Raw genomic sequence first — 18790 nt, forward strand, 5'->3', positions numbered from 1 at the left:
GGATGTATACCGCTTCTGCACATCTTCAAAATTATATAAAACAGAACAAAGTTTCTCTCTTTAATTGTCTTTTTTATACTTAGAAAATTATACAGATCATGAGTATACACGTTTAAGGAGGGATAGTTTTCTATTCAGTTCAATTCAGTTTCTCAGTCGTGTCCAACCATTTTGAACTCCATGAATTACAGCACTCCAGGCCTCCCTGTCCATCACCAACTCCCGGAGTTCACTCAGACTCACGTCCATCAAGTCAGTGATGTCATCCAGCCATGTCATCCTCTGTTGTCCCCTTCTGCTCCTGCCCCCAATCCCTCCCAGCATCAGAGTCTTTTCCAATGAGTCAACTCTTCGCATGAGGTGGCCAGAGTACTGGAGTTTTAGCTTTAGCATCTTTCCTTCCAAAGAAATCCCAGGGCTGGTCTCCTTCAGAATGGACTGGTTGGATCTCCTTGCAGTCCAAGGGACTCTCAAGAGTCTTCTCCAACACCACAGTTCAAAAGCATCAATTCTTCAGCACTCAGCCTTCATCACAGTCCAACTCTCACATCCACACATGACCACAGGAAAAACCATAGCCTTGACTAGACGGACCTTTGTTGGCAAAGTAATGTCTCTGCTTTTGAATATGCTATCTAGGTTGGTCATAACTTTCCTTCCAAGGAGTAAGCATCTTTTAATTTCATGGCTTCAATCACCATCTGCAGTGATTTTGGAACCCCCAAAATTAAGTCAGCCACTGTTTCCACTGTTTCCCCATCTATTTGCCATGAAGTGATGGGACCAGATGCCATGATCTTCGTTTTCTGAATGTTGAGTTTTAAGCCAACTTTTTCACTCTCCACTTTCACTTCCATCAAGAGGCTTTTTAGTTCCTCTTCACTTTCTGCCATAAGGGTGGTGTCATCTGCATATCTGAGATTATTGATATTTCTCCTGGAAATCTTGATTCCAACTTGTGCTTCTTCCAGCCCAGTGTTTCTCATGATGTACTCTGCATATAAGTTAAATAAACAGGGTGACAATATACAGCCTTGATGTACTGCTTTTCCTATTTGGAACCAGTCTGTTGTTCCATACCCAGTTCTAACTGCTGCTTCCTGACTTGCATATAGGTTTCTCAAGAGGCAGGTTGTCTATTATGCAGCAATAAAAATTTTATAGGATACATCTTTGAGAAAGTTTTACATAAATCTAGATGTCATTCATGAGGTAAGTTACTTTCTACAAGCTCTTCTCTGAGCATTGCTCTCCTTATCTCAAGGAGTAAATTTACTAAATTTAACTCCCTCTACCTCTTTAAAATACTTTGGAAGAGACACCAGTATTAGAGAGACCAAACTGTTAGACATAGGACTAAGCATTCCCGATGCTTGAACACATTTACTTGGATGCAAAAAATAATCACAATGTCTATGTTTCCTAAAAAATCATAATTGGCTTAAATGTGTCTGACCTAGTTTCAGAAACAGTGAGTGCATGAATTGTCAACCACAAATTGGCCCTTGCCTTGATTGCTTGCAATCTCTCTCTAGAAGGATTAAATCATGTGCTACTGCAGCTGCTGACCTCCAACATCTCCTGGAGGTGTTCAGGGTGAAGAGAAGAAATGAAGCACTCTGTGGCCAGGACAAAACTGGCAGGACAGGCCTTTGGATAGTTAGATATTCTCAGGACCTGATTTTACGAGCCCAATTATTGTATCTCTTCATATCTAGAAAGGCACTAACATCCTTCATGATGAAGATTGTTTCTCCTGGCTAGCAGAATCTTCATGAGATCAGCAGAAACTTTCTATAAAACAATATGTGTTTAATTGCTTGTACTCTCCCTTTCCAAAATCATATATATACTATCTTCTCCCCTAATCTCTCCAAACAGTTTCTCAGAACTCTATGGGGTGCTATTTCCCATGTTGCAGTCCTCATATTGCCCAAAATCTAAGGCAAAACCAATATGATATTGTAATTAACCTCCAATTAAAATAAATAAATTTATATTATAAAAAACTTAACTTGCAACTCTCATCTTGTGCAATTTTTTAGTCCACTGAATGAATAATAATCATAATAATAAATAATTATGTTACTGATTTTAGTTTATCTTGTGTTTGGTATTTGGAGATATATAAGTTTCATTAACCTCTTATCTAGAAATTTATTATTGCTTTCCCATAATGTCCATTATCTCTTTGAGGAATGATGTTTGTTAAAGGCTGAATATCTTGACTGTTGGAAGAAAATAACTAAATGGAAGTGTAAAGGACATATTTTAAACATTTGCATCACTTTAGAGTTTAAATGGCTATTTATATTATAAAATGGAAATGCAATGAAGAAAAATAAATATTTACAAAATACATAAGTTTCTCTTTCTGTTATATATGTGTATTTATATATGTGCATGCATATATATTTTAATGTTTACAGGAATAGAATTAGAAGTTATGGAGTTTTTCTTTAGAACTAAGTAAATATGGCATAAGCCCAACAGGGCTTCCCTGTTGGCTCAGTAGTAACGTATCTGCCTGTTAATTCAGGAGATCTTGGTTTGATTCCTGGGTCTGGAAGATCTCCTGCAGAAGGAAATACCCACTCTAGTATTCTTGCCTGGGAAATTTTATGGACAGAGTAGACCTGTAGGCTTCAGAGACATTTTATGGACAGAGTAGACTGGCAGAGTCAGATATGACTTAGAGACTAAACAACAAAAATATAGAATGTGGTTCACATGGAGATGAATTTATGGATTTTTAAAAATTTTTATTGGGTTCGCACACTGTTTTTTCTTCAATAAAACAGACCAAAGAAAACATATCTTAAATATATGTATACATTTGTCTAATGATAAAAGAAGTATATGTATGTATATGTATGCATTTGTCCAATGATAAAAGAAGACTTTCCTGTAAACCAAGAACATAATAAAATAAATGGATTGTTATAGTGTGGTTAATAACAAGTTCAGACAGATTATTTCAATTCTAATAAAAAATATTATTTCTAACTATTAAATGAAGGTTTCGAGGAGTATTCATGCATAAAATGTTTCACTTATAAACTTTTTTTTTTCTTTTTTCTCTTAACATTTAAGTATTTTCTCCCATATTCTCAAAGTTAGGACCTGGAAACCTAACTGAGATGAGCAGGTCTTGTGTAGCTGAGCAGTAGTCAGACAGCCTTTTATTTTTACCAGATACACAGGAGCTTAAATCCCTGTGGTATTGTCCTTAGGCTTTGTGTTAGACAAACACTTTATTAATTATATTTTCAGTTCTTTATATGCCCCTGTGGATTCAGAAACAACTTAGTAAAGGCTGAATTTGTATGCTTCACTGTTGTCACCAAACTGAGCTATGGTAGGAAGGAAACTGAAGATTGCTTGCATGGTGTGTTTCACAGTAACCCTGAAACTATCTCCTCCTTCTCTAGTCAAAGAGGAAACCTACTGACTCTCAAAAAGATCTCTCCTTCATTATTTCCAACTCTTCTAGATTGTTCATTGTGTTTTTGAAACATTTTCCTTCATACCTCATTTAGGAATTATATTCCAATTGTATTTTATTTTATATTGAAATAAAATGCATATGGGGTCTCAGGTGGCAGCAGTGGTAAAGAACCCACCTGCCAAGGCAGAGGACATAACAGATGTGGGTTCAACCCCTAGATTAGGAAGATTCCCTGAAGGAGTGCATGGCAGCCCACCCCAGTATTCTTGCTGGAGAATGTCATAGACAGAATAGCCTGGTGGGCTATGCAGTCCCTGGGATTGCAAAGAGTTGGACAGGACTGCATAATGCATATTCATTACAAATACATAAAATTCACCCTTTTAATGTATACAATTTTTATTTTGTTTTGTTTTTACTATGTTGACAAGGTTTTTCAGTTATCACCACTATCCACCTCCAGAATAGTTTCATCAGTCCAATAAGAAACCCACCTTATTAGCTTTTACTAACCTCCTAATTACTAATCTCACTAATCTCCCCTCACTTCCTCTGCCCTGGTGACCACTAATCTGCATTCTGTTTCTGTGTGGTTTCCTATTCTTGGCCTTGCACATAAATAGAATTATGCAATGTGTGTGTGTGTGTGTGTGTGTATAAGTGTGTTTTCTATTAGACACTTTTTCTTCAGTAAAATCTTATCAAGGCTCATCCATGTTGTATATGTGTCAAAATCCTGTTTCATTAAATGATCTAACAATATTTCATTTTACAAATATAATACATATTATTGATCTATTGTTCAGTCTATTGATCTATTGTTCAGAAACACTGGGCTGTTTCTACTCTTAATCTAGTTTGAAAAAATGATGCCATGTCATTCTTGTCAATATTTCCTTTCAAGGCAATATTTCCTTCATCACCAAACTACTTTTATTCCTGTCTTCCAACCACTTATCCAGAGATATATAATTGATTTTATGACCCCTTCACATCCTCTAAACAGTGCACATTTTTCTGAGTTACGTTTATTTATTCATTTTAGAATCACTCTACTACATTTACAGTCTCAGGAATTAGAGAAATGTTTATTTTGTATTTTCTAAACTCTGTAGCATTAGGATTTGAAAAGATAATGCTTTCTAGATATTTATCATTAAATATTTCTACTAAAGTGGAAAATGATGTACAAGGAATAGAAATGTATGTGCTTTGGGGACTTTTCTATAGATAGAGCCCATATATGGCCTTACCTGATGGCTCAGATGGTAAAGAATCTGCTTGCAATGCAGGAGATCAGGGTTCAATCCCTGGGTTAGAAAGATCCCCTGGAGATTGGGATGGCCACACACTCCAGTATTCTTGCCTGGAGAATTCCATGGACAGAGGAGCCTAGTGGGCTCAAAGAACTGGAAACGACTGAGCAACTAACACACACACACCTACAAAGATGACTCATTTAAAACATTGTGCACGGTGATGAATTTTCTTCTTCAGCAGAGTTCCAGTCTTTTGCTTTAAATATCTTGTTTGTTTGTTATCTATATTAGGTCTTTGCAAAGTAAACACCAGAATTTGCATTTTCATGATGTCAAATCATCCTGAACAGAGACCAGTGAAATTCTCCATACTCCTAAAGCTTGGTCTACCATCTTGCTATCTGGTAATACATAGTTCCTTCATGAGGTCTCAGAACTAATCTTCTTTTCATAATGACCTGAATGACCAAAATGTCAGTCACTCTCCCTCTATATGTATGCTATTTAAGAAGTGCTTCATAAAGGCACTTTGTGTGTGTGTGTGTGTGTGTGTGTGTGTGTGTGTATATATATATATATATATATATATATATATATATATATGTATATATATAACAAAATTAAGACGAGACTACACACCTGCTCACAGATTTAATAATAATAGCATTGAAAAACTATTAATAAGCAAAACAGTAATTAGATATTAACAGAGTTCTACAATGAATTAATGATAGTTTGGGAAGAATAAAGCAGATTGTACACACTTTTCACATATCTTCTTTAGAGATACAGTACCTCTTTATGTTTCCTTTGAATTTTTTCCATACTCTGCCTACTTTGATGAATAAAAATGGTCAGAAATATTGTAAGTCACTTCTGAGTCTAGCCTTTAAGAAGATAGTATCTGAAAGTCATGACCTATAGTACAGAAAGTCTGAAAAATCATCTGAATAACAGATTTCACAAGTTCTGAGAAAACATGGACTGGGAAGGGGAGAATTTTGAGTCCATTTTGCTAGTCATTTACATCTTGTGCAGTTACAAAAGACCTTGCAACCTGACCCATCTTTCCATGAATATTTCATGTATCCTCAGTTAACATGAGAAATTAAACAAGATAATGAATCAATTTCCATCATGTTAAGTCATTTAGGTTTGAAATACAGTTTTATGAAGTAAGAGATAACAGGAAGTGAGTGGGAAAATAAATAAGAGAAAAACAAATTTTAAGTGTGTTGTGCTGTGCTTAGTCACTCAGACATGTCTGACTCTCTGTGATACAATGAACTGTAGCCCACCAGGCCCCTCTGTCCATGGGATTGTCCAAGCAAGAATACTGGAGTGGGTAGCCATTCCCTTCTTCAGGGGATCTTCCCACCCAGGAATTGAACCAGGGTCTACTGTGTGGCAGGTAGATTCTTTACCATCTGAGCTACCAGGGAAGCATATACATACATATGTGTATATATATAAAGATTGAAGAAAATATTTGAAAACCATATATTTATCTGACAGAGAAATAATGCTTTTTGAAGCATAGCTCCATGGTGGACCCAAAGATGTTCATATTGAGAGAAGCAAGTCAGATAGAGAAAGTTAAATACTATAAGATAACACTTAGATGTGAAATCTAGAGTACGGTACAAGACAACAATTTTACAAAACAGAAACAGTCACAGATGTTTGTGTTCCTTTTTCTGATTGCTCCTTTTATTTGTTTCTTGCTCTTATCTACCTTATTTTCTTTAAAACTAGGAAATTCAGCAAGTTAAAATTCATTTAACTAGTCCATTTTTAATTTGGGGGAAATTATACCTAGTGAAAAATTTTGTTGATTTTTAATTGTTATTCCCATTCTTGGTGTGATAATCCCAATTGTTGTTCATTACTTTTGTCACTAAGTCAAGTCTGACTCTTTTGTGGCCCCGTGGACTGTAGCCCAACAGGCTACTCTGTCCCTGGGATTTCCCAAGCAAGAATACCTAAGTGGATTGCCTTTTTCTTCTCCAGAGGATCTTCTCCCAGGTATCAAACCAGTGTCTCCTTCATTGGTAGGCAGATTCTTTACCGCTGAGCCACTAGGGAAGCCAAATCACACAAATATTAAAGTATCGAATACAGTACTTTATGGGGATATTTTTGAGACAAAGATCAAACCACATAACTAATTGTTAATAATTTCTCACTAAAATTAAAAAAAAAAAAACTGATACATTTGCATTACAAAAGAGTTTTACCAACATTATTTACTTCATTGTCACACATATGGCATATATAGAATTGTTTTAGTCACCTCCTTATATTCCTATTCATTTTAATGTTCCCTCAGCTACATCCTTGTCTTCTGGGATGGAAAAACCCCTTGGGTTGTATTTCATTCATCCAGAACCCGGCTTTAGCTTAACAGTGCTGCTATGAAAACCATGTCGACCAACACTTTCCAATCTACTCTTACCTAACAATTTAAAGCTGAGTTTGGGGAGATAAATTATTAAGTTGGATAACATAAAATATCTCCCAATGGGATTTGTGTTTCATTAAAGATGGAGATCTTAAATAATCAAAAAACATATCTTTAGAAGAAAATGTCTTCCTCATACATAAGCAAGTGGGAAAAATTCTCTAAGATTTTCCTGGTACTTCTGGTAACATTAAGACAGTTCTCTATTGGCAAATGTGTACCAAGGAAATTACTTTTTTCAGAATATCGTTTCCTTTCCTCAAACCTAGAGTACTGTGACACAGAGTTCATTGGATGACACAGTACTAAATACATTATGTCTCACTGCAGCTAAGAGAATTACTGGGAAAGCCAATGTGTGAATAAAGACAGCGTTTTTCTATAAGCAAGGCAGCACTTCTAATAACATAAAGATGAATACTGTACTGAGATACTCTGTGGAATTATGCACTACACTAAAATCACATATGTACACTGATCATTCATTTTGTACAACAGGGCTTTAGATTTAAAAATACAAATAGGGTTTATTACCACTTCTCATCGAATGTACTTTGCTTAAGGGAAAAAAAAAAAAGGAAAATTAGAGTTAAATATACATAGAGTTTCACCTAAAAAGAGTATACTGAAAATACATTTTCAGAAATGAAACTATAAACAGACCAAAGAAAAATTTAATATCATCTTGGCAATTTTCCCCACATCCATCACAAACTAGTGTTCAATACAAAACATTAGAGCTTCCCCTGTGGCTCAGCTGGTAAAGACTCCGCCTGCAATGTGGGAGACATGGGTTCAAACCCTGGGTTGGGAAAATCCACTGGAGAAGGGAAAAGTTGCTGCTGCTGCTGCTGCTGCTAAGTCACTTCAGTCCTGGAGAATTCCATGGATTGTATAGTTCATGGGGTCACAAAGAGTCAGACACAACTGAGCAACTCTTACAATATGTGACTTAGTTTGTGTATTTTTGAGGTATATACCAGGGAAACAATATTGCCTTTACACTATTATGTCTGCCTTCTTTCATTCAGTATTATGTTTGTGATCTACATTGCAGTCTACTTTTTCAACATGCAAACTTACCATAAAGTTCTTTATCTAATCCGGATCAGAAGTCAGCAAACTTGATCCATAATATTTTACCTAAGCTGAGACACACCATTTCTATGTGTATCACAAATGGTTGCTTTTGGGATACAGCAAAAAACTGTTTAGGCGTGGCTAAGAGTTTATGGCCTACAAAGCCTAAAATATAGACTATTAAAACATTAAAGACAAGCTTGTCAAGTCCTATTCTAATGTACTGGGTAAAAATTAATGAGTTATTTTCACTGTTATAGTATTTCAAATACTACTATGGTGAATATTTCTGTACATGACTTTTAGTGAAGATATTCATCCTTCCCTCTTGGGCATAATTCCAGGCATGGTATTTTTGGTCCTAGGACATTTGTATAGCGAGCTATAGAAGAGTCAGCCATGGAGTTTTACCATGTGCTGTGGCAATTTTCCATCTACTGTCAATGTGTGAAGGCCATGGTGCTTCACAACTTCACCAGTAGTTGATACTTCAATTGCTTATATCTTGTCATTCTGTAGATGATAAAATATGACTTTACTTTTTGTTTCAGTTTTATTTGTCTGAGCACTAGTAAGGTTGAATATCTACTTCCATGAGGAATCTATCAGATTCTGAATTTGAATAACAGGCCATACAATTCTTTGTTTGAAAATGAAGTGCCCAAGTCCAAAAAACTCAGAGAGCCCCAAACAGCATAAACCAAAGGCAAAGCACCCCAAGACACATATTAATCAAATTAACAAAGATCAAACACAAAGAACAAATATTAAAAGCAGCAAGGGAAAAACAACAAATAACACAGAAGGGGATTCTTCTAAGGATAACAGCTATCTTTCAATAGAAACTCTTCAGGACAGAAGGGAATGGCAAGATATACTTAAAGTGATGAAAGAAAATAAACTGCAGACCAGATTACTGTACCCAGTAATGATCTCGTTCAAATATGAAGGCGAAATCAAAAGCTTTACAGACAAGCAAAAGCTGAGAGAACTCAGCACCACCAAACCAGCTCTCCAGCAAATCCTAAAGGATCTTCTCTAGACAGGAAACACAAAAAGGGGGTACAAACTTGAAGCGAAAACAATAAAGTAAAATGCAATGAGGTAATACTTATCAATAATTATCTTAAATGTAAATGGGTTGAATGCCCCAACCAAAAGACAAAGACTGGCTGAATGGATACAAAAACTAGACCCCATATATATGCTGTCTACAAGAGACCCACCTCAAAACAAGGGACACATACAAACTGAAAGTGAAGGGCTGGAAAAAGATATTCTATGCAAATAGAGACCAAAAGAAAGCAGGAGTAACAATACTCATATCAGATAAAATAGACTTTAAAACAAAGTCTGTGAAAAGAGACAAAGAAGGACACTACATAATGATCAAAGGATCAATCCAAGAAGAAGAAAAAACAATTATAAATATATATGCACCCAACATAGGAGCACCACAATATGTAAGACAAATGCTAACAAGTATGAATGGGGAAGTTAACAATAACACAATAATAGTGGGATACTTTAATACCCACTCACACCTATGGATAGATCAACTAAATAGAAAACTAACAAGGAAACACAAACTTTAAATGATACAATAGACCAGTTAGAGCTAATTGGTATCTATAGGACATTTTACCCCAAACAATAAATTTCACCTTTTTCTCAAGTGCACATGGAAACTTCTCCAGGATAGATCATATCCTGGGCCATAAATCTAGCCTTGGTAAATTCAAAAAAATTGAAATCATTCCAAGCATCTTTTTTTTTTTAACATACATTTATTTATTTTAATTGGAGGCTGATTACTTTACAATATTGTATTGGTTTTGCCATACATCAACATGAATCCACCACGGGTGTACACATGTTCTGATCACATTGCAGTAAGATTAGATGTCAATTACAGGAGAAAAACAATTAAAAATTCCAACATATGGAGGCAGAACAACACACTGCTGAATAACCAACAAATCACAGAAGAAATAAATATATGCATAGAAATGAATGAAAATGAAAACACAACAACCCAAAACCTATGGGACACTGTAAAAGCAGTGCTAAAGGGAAGGTTCAGAGCAATACAGGCTCACCTCAAGAAACAAGAAAAAAGTCAAATAAATAACCTAACTATACACCTAAAGCAACTTGAAAAGGAAGAAATGAAGAACCCCAGGGTTAGTAGAAGGAAAGAAATCTTTAAAATTAGGGCAGAAATAAATGCAAAAGAAACAAAGGAGACCATAGCAAAAATCAACAAAGCCAAAAGCTGGTTCTTTGAGAAGATAAATAAAATTGACAAACCATTAGCCAGACTCATCAAGAAACAAAGGGAGTAAGATCAAATCAACAAAATTAGAAACACAAATGGAGAGATCACAACAGACAACACACAAATACAAAGGATCATAAGAGACTACTATCAGCAATTATATGACAATAAAATGGACAACTTGGAAGAAGTGGACAAATTCTTAGAAAAGTACAACTTTCCAAAACTGAACCATGAAGAAATGAAAAATCTTAACAGACACATCACAAGCACAAAAATTGAAACTGTAATCAGAAATCTTCCAGCAAACAAAAGCTTAGGACCAAACGCCGTCACATCTGAATTCTACCAAAAATTTAGAGAAGAGCTAACACCTCTACTACTCAAACTCTTCCAGAAAATTACAGAGGAAGGTAAACTTCCAAACTCATCCTATGAGGCCACCATCACCCTAATACCAAAACCTAACAACGAGGCTACAAAAAAAAGCAAACTACAGGCCAATATCACTGATGAACATAGATGCAAAAATCCTTAACAAAATTCTATCAAACAGAATCCAACAACATAATAACAAAAAAATTCCATCATGACCAAGTGGGCTTTATCCCAGGGATGCAAGGATTCTTCAATATCTGCAAATCAATCAATGTAATACACCACATTAACATTGAAAAATAGAAGCCATATGATTATCTCAATAGATGCAGAGAAAGCCTTTTAAAAAATTCAACATTCATGTATGATTAAAACCCTCCAGAAAGCAGGAATAGAAGGAACATACCTCAACAAAATAAAAGCTATATATGACAAACCCACAGCAAACATTATCCTCAATGGTGAAAAACTGAAAGCATTTCCCCTAAAGTCAGGAACAAGACAAAGGTGCCCACTCTCACCATTTCTATTCAACATAGTTTTGGAAGTTTTGACCACAAGAATCAGAGCAGAAAAAGAAATAAAAGAAATCCAGATTGGAAAAGAAGAAGTAAAACTTTCACTCTTTGGAGATGACATGATCCAATACATAGAAAACACTAAAGACTCCACCAGAAAATTTCTAGAGCTAATCAATGAATATAGTAAAGTTGCAGGATATAAAATCAACACACAGAAATCCCTTGTATTCCTATACACTAACAATGAGAAAACAGAAAGAGAATTAAGGAAAGAGTTCCATTCACCATTGCAATGAAAAGAATAAAACACTTCAGAATATATCTACCTAAAGAAACAAAATACCTATATATAAAAACCTAAAAACACTAGTGAAAGAAATCAAAGAGGACACAAGTAGATGGAGAAATAAACCATGTTTATGGATCAGAAGAATCAATATAGTGAACATAACTATACTACACAAAGCAACCTATAGATTCAGTGCAATCCCTATTTAGCTACCAGCACTATTTTTCACAGAACTAGAACAAATAACTTCACAATTTATGTGGGAATACAAAAAACCTCAAATGGCCAAAGCAATATTGAGAAAAAAGCATGGAAAAGGAGGAATCAACCTGTCTGACTTCAGGCTCTGCTACAAACCACAGTTATCAAGACAGCATGGTACTGGCACAAAGACAGAAATATAGACCAATGAAACAAAATGAAAGCCTAGAGATAAGTCCACACACTTATGGACACCTTATCTTCAACAAGGGAGGCAAGACTATACAATGGAGAAAAGACAATCTCTTTAACAAGTGCTGCTTGGAAAACTTGTCAACCACTTGTAAAAAAATGAAACTAGAATACTTTCAAAAACCGTACTCAAAAATAAACTCAAAATGGATTAAAGATCTAAATGTAAGACCAGAAACTATTAAACTCCTAGAGGAAATCATGGGCAAAACACTCTTCAATATAAACCACAGCAGGATCCTCTATGACCCACCTCCCAAAATATTGAAAATAAAAGCAAAAATAAACAAATGGGATCTAATTAAATTAAAAGCTTCTGCACAACAAAGGAAACTATAAGCAAGGTAAAAAGACAGCCTTCAGAATGGGAGAAAATAATAACAAATGAAGCAACTGACAAACAACTAATCTCAAAAATATACAAGCAACTCCTACAGCTCAATTCCAGAAAAGTAAACGACCCAATCCAAAAATGGGCCAAAGAACTATATAGACATTTCTCCAAAGAAGACATACAGATGGCTAACAAACACATGAAAAGATGCTCAACGTCACTCATTATCAGAGAAATGCAAATCAAAACCCAGTCTTTTGGACTCTGGGAGAGGGCGAGGGTGGGATGATTTGAGAGAATGGCATTGAAACATGTATATTATCATATGTGAAATGAATCGCCAGTCCAGGTTTGATGCATGATACAGGGTGCTTGGGGCTGGTGCACTCAGGTGACCCAGAGGGCTGGGATGGGGAGGGAGGTGGGAGGAGTGTTCAGGATGGGGAACACATGTGCACCCATGGTGGATTCATGTCAACGTATGGCAATACCAATACAATATTGTAAAGTAATTAGCTTCCAATTAAAGTAAATAAATTTATATTAAAAATGATAATGAAGTGCTGAAATGACTCGTGTTTTTTTTTTTTTTTTTTTTTTCTCCAGTTTTCAAATCTGTTCCAATAATAGGGATAGCTTTACAAAGAAGAGTCATTTTTTTTTTCTTTTTTCTTTTTCATAGAGGCAGGTTGTATCCTCTGGAAAAGGACTTTATCAGATCAGATCAGATTAGATCAGTCACTCAGTCGTGTCCAACTCTTTGCGACCCCATGAATCACAGCACGCCAGGCCTCCCTGTCCATCACCAAATCCCGGAGTTGACTCAGACTCATGTCCATCAAGTCAGTGATGCCATCCAGCCATCTCATCCTCTGTCATCCCCTTCTCCTCCTACCCCCAATCCCTCCCAGCATCAGAGTCTTTTCCAATGAGTCAACTATTCACATGAGGTGGCCAAACAACTGGAGTTTCAGCTTTAGCATCATTCCTTCCAAAGAAATCCCAGGGCTGATCTCCTTCAGAATGGACCGATTGGAACTCCTTGCAGTCCAAGGGACTCTCAAAAGTCTTCTCCAACACCACAGTTCAAAAGCATCAATTCTTCGGCCCTCGGCCTTCTTCACAGTTCAACTCTCACATCCATACATGACCACAGGAAAAACCATAGTCTTGACTAGACGAACCTTTGCTGGCAAAGTAATGTCTCTGCTTTTGAAAATGCTATCTAGGTTGGTCATAACTTTCCTTCCAAGGAGTAAGCATCTTTTAATTTCATGGCTGCAGTCACCTTCTGCAGTGATTTTTGGAGCCCATAAAAATAAATTCTGACACTGTTTCCCCATCTATTTCCCATGAAGTGATGGGACCAGATGCCATGATCTTCGTTTTCTGAATGTTGAGCTTTAAGCCAACTTTTTCACTCTCCACTTTCACTTTCATCAAGAGGCTTTTGAGTTCCTCTTCACTTTCTGTCATAAGGGTGGTGTCATCTGCATATCTGAGGTTATTGATATTTCTCCCTGCAATCTTGATTCCAGCTTGTGTTTCTTCCAGTACAGCGTTTCTCACGATCTACTCTGCATAGAAGTTAAATAAACAGGGTGACAATATACAGCCTTGCCGAACTCCTTTTCCTATTTGGAACCAGTCTGTTGTTCCATGTCCAGTTCTAAGTGTTGCTTCCTGACCTGCATACAAATTTCTCAAGAGGCAGATCAGGTGGTCTGGTATTCCCATCTCTTTCAGAATTTTCCACAGTTGATTGTGATTCACACAGTCAAAGGCTTTGGCATAGTCAATAAAGCAGAAATAGATGTTTTTCTGGAACTCTCTTGCTTTTTCCATGATCCAGAGGATGTTGGCAATTTGATCTCTGGTTCGTCTTCCTTTTCTAAAACCAGCTTGAACATCAGGAAGTTCACGGTTCACATATTGCTGAAGCCTGGCTTGGAGAATTTTGAGCATTACTTTACTAGCGTGTGAGATGAGTGCAATTGTGCCGTAGTTTGACCATTCTTTGGCATTGTTTTTCTTTGGGATTGGAATGAAAACTGACCTTTTCCATTCCTGTGGCCACTGCTGAGTTTTCCAAATTTACTTGCAGTGAGAAATAGATTTAAGGGCCTAGATCTGATAGATAGAGTGCCTGATGAACTATAGAATGAGGTCCATGACATTGTACAGGAGAAAGGGATCAAGACCATCCCCATGGAAAAGAAATGCAAAAAAGCAAAATGGCCGTCTGGGGAGGCCTTACAAATAGCTGTGAAAAGAAGAGAAGAGAAAAGCAAAGTAGAAAAGGAAAGATATTAACATCTGAATGCAGAGTTCCAAAGAATAGCAAGAAGAGATAAGAAAGCCTTCTTCAGTGATCAATGCAAAGAAATAGAGGAAAACAACAGAATGGGAAAGGACCTTATATGTAATCTGACTGAAGTCCCCATTTTACACAGGGGGATCTGAGAGATACAAAGGGAGAGTGATGCGTTCCATTTAGAGTGGCATCATTACCTGGTCCAAAGAATGTTTCTAACTGGGGAGAGAGATTTCCAGTGAGATTAAACGTCACTCCCTCCAGCTTAAACAGAAACCCTTTTATGTATTTGTTTATTGAACATTACTACTGCTCTCTTTCTATCAAATATAGTTTTAGAGCCTATGTCCACTAAGTATCTTTCTGTTCTCTGTGTTGTATAGGTAATCGAGTCTATCATCAAGCCACATTTACCATTAAGAATTTAAATTCAAGGATGAAGAAAGGGACTCAGAATGGAAACTTGACTATAATATTGACACATTATCCACTGTCACTGATAATACTGCACTTGAACAAAGATATTTTCCAGCAAGATCGGTGATATGTCAGAGGGATGTAATATAGAGAAAAGGAACAATTGTGATGAACACTGAAGTAGACTGGCTAGAATACATCAGAGCCTTTTGATATGTTGCTCCCTATTTCTAGAAAATGCCATTATAGGAGTCTTTACACACCATGTCCAAACTTCTATTTGAGTTATACATTCCCTAAAAAGTATTCCCATAATTTCATCTTTAACCTCTGTAATTCCAGACATGAAAGCCAGATATTATCTAGATGTTGTTTGCTGCAATTCTGTTTTTGGCTATCAACTGATGGGCTCAAATTTCTTTCTTTTTCATAACATTTACATTAGATCCAATAAAACGGACCAATATGCAAACCACATCAGTCTTTAGATACTGTAACAAATATCTGTCATATGAATAGTGATGGATTAATTAGATAATATGTTACATCACAATCCACTGATGCCCTATTTGTCTTAGACTTTAACTTTCAGACAGTGCTTTGGTCAAGCTGCTTTTTATAAGCAACAGTTCCAAAAGTGTTTATAAAAATGATAAAATATGCTAAGATTAGAAGCCAATAAATCTTTATCTAAAATAAGAATTAGTTGCAGTATTTTTCCACCATGGGAATTTTTCCTAATATGCCATGCATGTGTGTGAGCTCAGTCATGTTTGACTCTTTGCAATGTTATAGACTGTCACCTGCCAGACTCCTCTTTTCATAGGACTCTCCAAGCAAGAATACTGGAGTGGGTTGTAATTTCCTCCTCCAGGGGGAATTCCTGACCCAGGGATCAAACCCATGTCTCCTTCATCCCCTGCATTGGCAGGCAGATTCTTTACAACTGAGACATCTGGAAAGCCCAATATGCCATAAAGTCTCACAAACGACATTTTGAATAACAGAATAAATTGTTTGACTTTATTTTCATTCTGAAATACATTCACATAAGGATATTTTAGAATGGCAACTAGAAAACTTAAGATAATCATTGGTTTTTAGGTTTTAAAATTTCAATGGATAATTAACAGTCTCTCCATAGCTTATTGTCCTTCAAATATATGGCCATATCTTTTATAATAGTTTTAGACATTTTGCATTTAGATTTACAGCCCTCAATTTTTATTTCATGATGATTTTAAGGCTTATTATGAATTATTTGAATGTTTTATTCCTTAATGTTTAATATTAACACTATCAACTTTTAGTACACTATCTACAAGATGTACTACAACATATAAAGGAAATAAGCGCTGAAAATGATCAATAAAAGCACAATAAGTCTTAGGGAAATTGAAATAGTATTTGAATGAAAAACTGAAACAAAAATTACCATAATTAGAAAAGTCAAACGTTTTTTAAAAAACAGTGTAACATTTAAATTCTAGACACACACTAAGCAGACTTGTGAGGGGAATTGTAATATATTTTAGGATTGAGGTTTAATCCAAATACTTCTTTATTTAGGAATCTGAGAAATTTATGTTTCTCACGTGTTATGTCTTATATTTTTTAATTAAACAAGTACTATATATATATGTGTGTGTGTGGATGTACACATACATATGATATAAATATTTAAAAATGCAATTTAGTTTTCAATTTTACTAGGGCCTGTTTCACATCTTCATTCCTTAGGCTGTAAATCAGAGGGTTTAATGTGGGAATCACAATGGTGTAAAACAGCGAGGTCATTTTGTCTTGATCTAGAGAGTAGAAAGAACTTGGCCTGAAATACATGAAGAACAGAGTTCCCTGGAAGATTAGCACAGTAGTTAGGTGGAAGGTGAAGGTGGAAAAAGCTTTGAGCCTCCCCTCGGCAGAGTGGATCTTCAAGACTGAAAGGATAATATAACAATAAAAGACGAGAACTCCTGCAATGGTACTCAGTTCAATGAAGCCCAAAACGGTTAATATCACTAACTCATTGACCTGTGTATCTGAACAAGATAGCAATAGGAGAGGAGGAACATCACAAAAAAAGGTGGTTAATCTCATTTGACCCACAGAATGTTAATGTTGTGTGTATCAGAGCATCTGCCATTCCCACCATGTAAACCCCTGCCATGAGCAGGAAGCACACCCCACAGCAAGGGGCTGCTGACGGCCTTGTACCACTCATAGGCCATCACTGCCAGCAGGAGACACTCAGAATCTGCAAAGATACAGAAGACCAAGAATTGCAGAACACAGTCATAGAAGGGGATAGTTTTGTTCTTAGCAAATAAGCCCACCAGCATCTTCGGCCCAATTGCTGTGGAATTGCAGATGTCACAGAAGGAGATGTGGCTGAGGAAAAAGTACATGGGTGTGTGCAGCTGGAGATCCATCCTAATCAGGATTATCATTCCAAGATTTGCCAGAAGACTGATGAGATAAACAAGGAGAAATAATTGTAAATAGGATAACTTTGATCTCAGTGTGGTCAGTAATTTCCAAGAAAATGAATTCAGTCAAGGAGGAGCAATTCCCTCTATCCATTCTTCTTTATTCTTGCATAAACTTTTGAGAATATGATCAAGACAATTACACTTGCATGTGGTAACACTTTGTACATCTGTAAAATAAGGCAGAACATTGTTTTCTGTAATAATCTTTTTATAGTCAGGAAATTTTCTAGCCATGCATCCCTCTTTAGAGAGGCATAGCTGTCTATTCTGCAGTAATTAAAATTATCTGAAAAAGATCTTTGAGAAAATTTGATATAAATCTAGATGCCATTTATGAAGTACATTACTTTCTACAAGCTCTTCACTGAGCCTTACTTTTTTTTTTTTTTTTTTTATGTCAGGGCATAGATCTGAATGAATTTACATTTCTTTACCAGTTCAAAACCATATGGAAGAGACACTAGTGTTGGAGAGAGCATACTCTAAGACCTAAGGCTAAGCATTTGCTATGCTTGAATATATTCAGTTGAGTACAGAAAGTGATTACAATTCATGTTTCTCAAAAAACATGATTAGTTGAAGAATCTTCATCTTAGTTCCAGAAGTAGCTAGTACATCACTGACTAGTATTAATAAAAAGTGATTTTGTTACCTGTTTTAGTTTATCGTGTACTTAATGTTTGATGAGATATGAAGTAAGGAAATTATAACTTCTTCTATTCTAGAAATTACTTCTCTTTCACATTCCTTATTGTCTCTTTGTAGACTGGTTGTTGTCAAAGATAACTCTCTTGACCAGTGAAAGAAAAAAGCTAAAAGACAGTGAAGACAACAGAATGTACCATATACATTTGAATTAATTCATATTTTAAAAGTTTTTTAAAATTATAAAACAGAAATGAGATGAAGGACAGTACATGCTTTTTTTAATTTAAATTTATTTATTTTAATTGGAGGCTAATTACTTTACAATATTGTATTGGTTTTGCCATACATCAACATGAATCCAGCACAGGTGTACACGTGTTCCCCATCCTGAAACACCCTCCCACTTCCCTCCCCGTAC

General features: G+C 35.9%; 1 pseudogene; it reads right to left on the reverse strand.

Annotated features, from left to right (window-relative positions):
• Positions 1–16912: 16912 nt before the first annotated feature.
• LOC113878581 lies at positions 16913–17833 on the reverse strand (annotated as a pseudogene).
• Between the last annotated feature and the right edge of the window lie 957 nt (positions 17834–18790).

This window comes from Bos indicus x Bos taurus, chromosome 19 (genome assembly GCF_003369695.1).
Source record: "Bos indicus x Bos taurus breed Angus x Brahman F1 hybrid chromosome 19, Bos_hybrid_MaternalHap_v2.0, whole genome shotgun sequence".
NCBI lineage: Eukaryota > Metazoa > Chordata > Mammalia > Artiodactyla > Bovidae > Bos > Bos indicus x Bos taurus.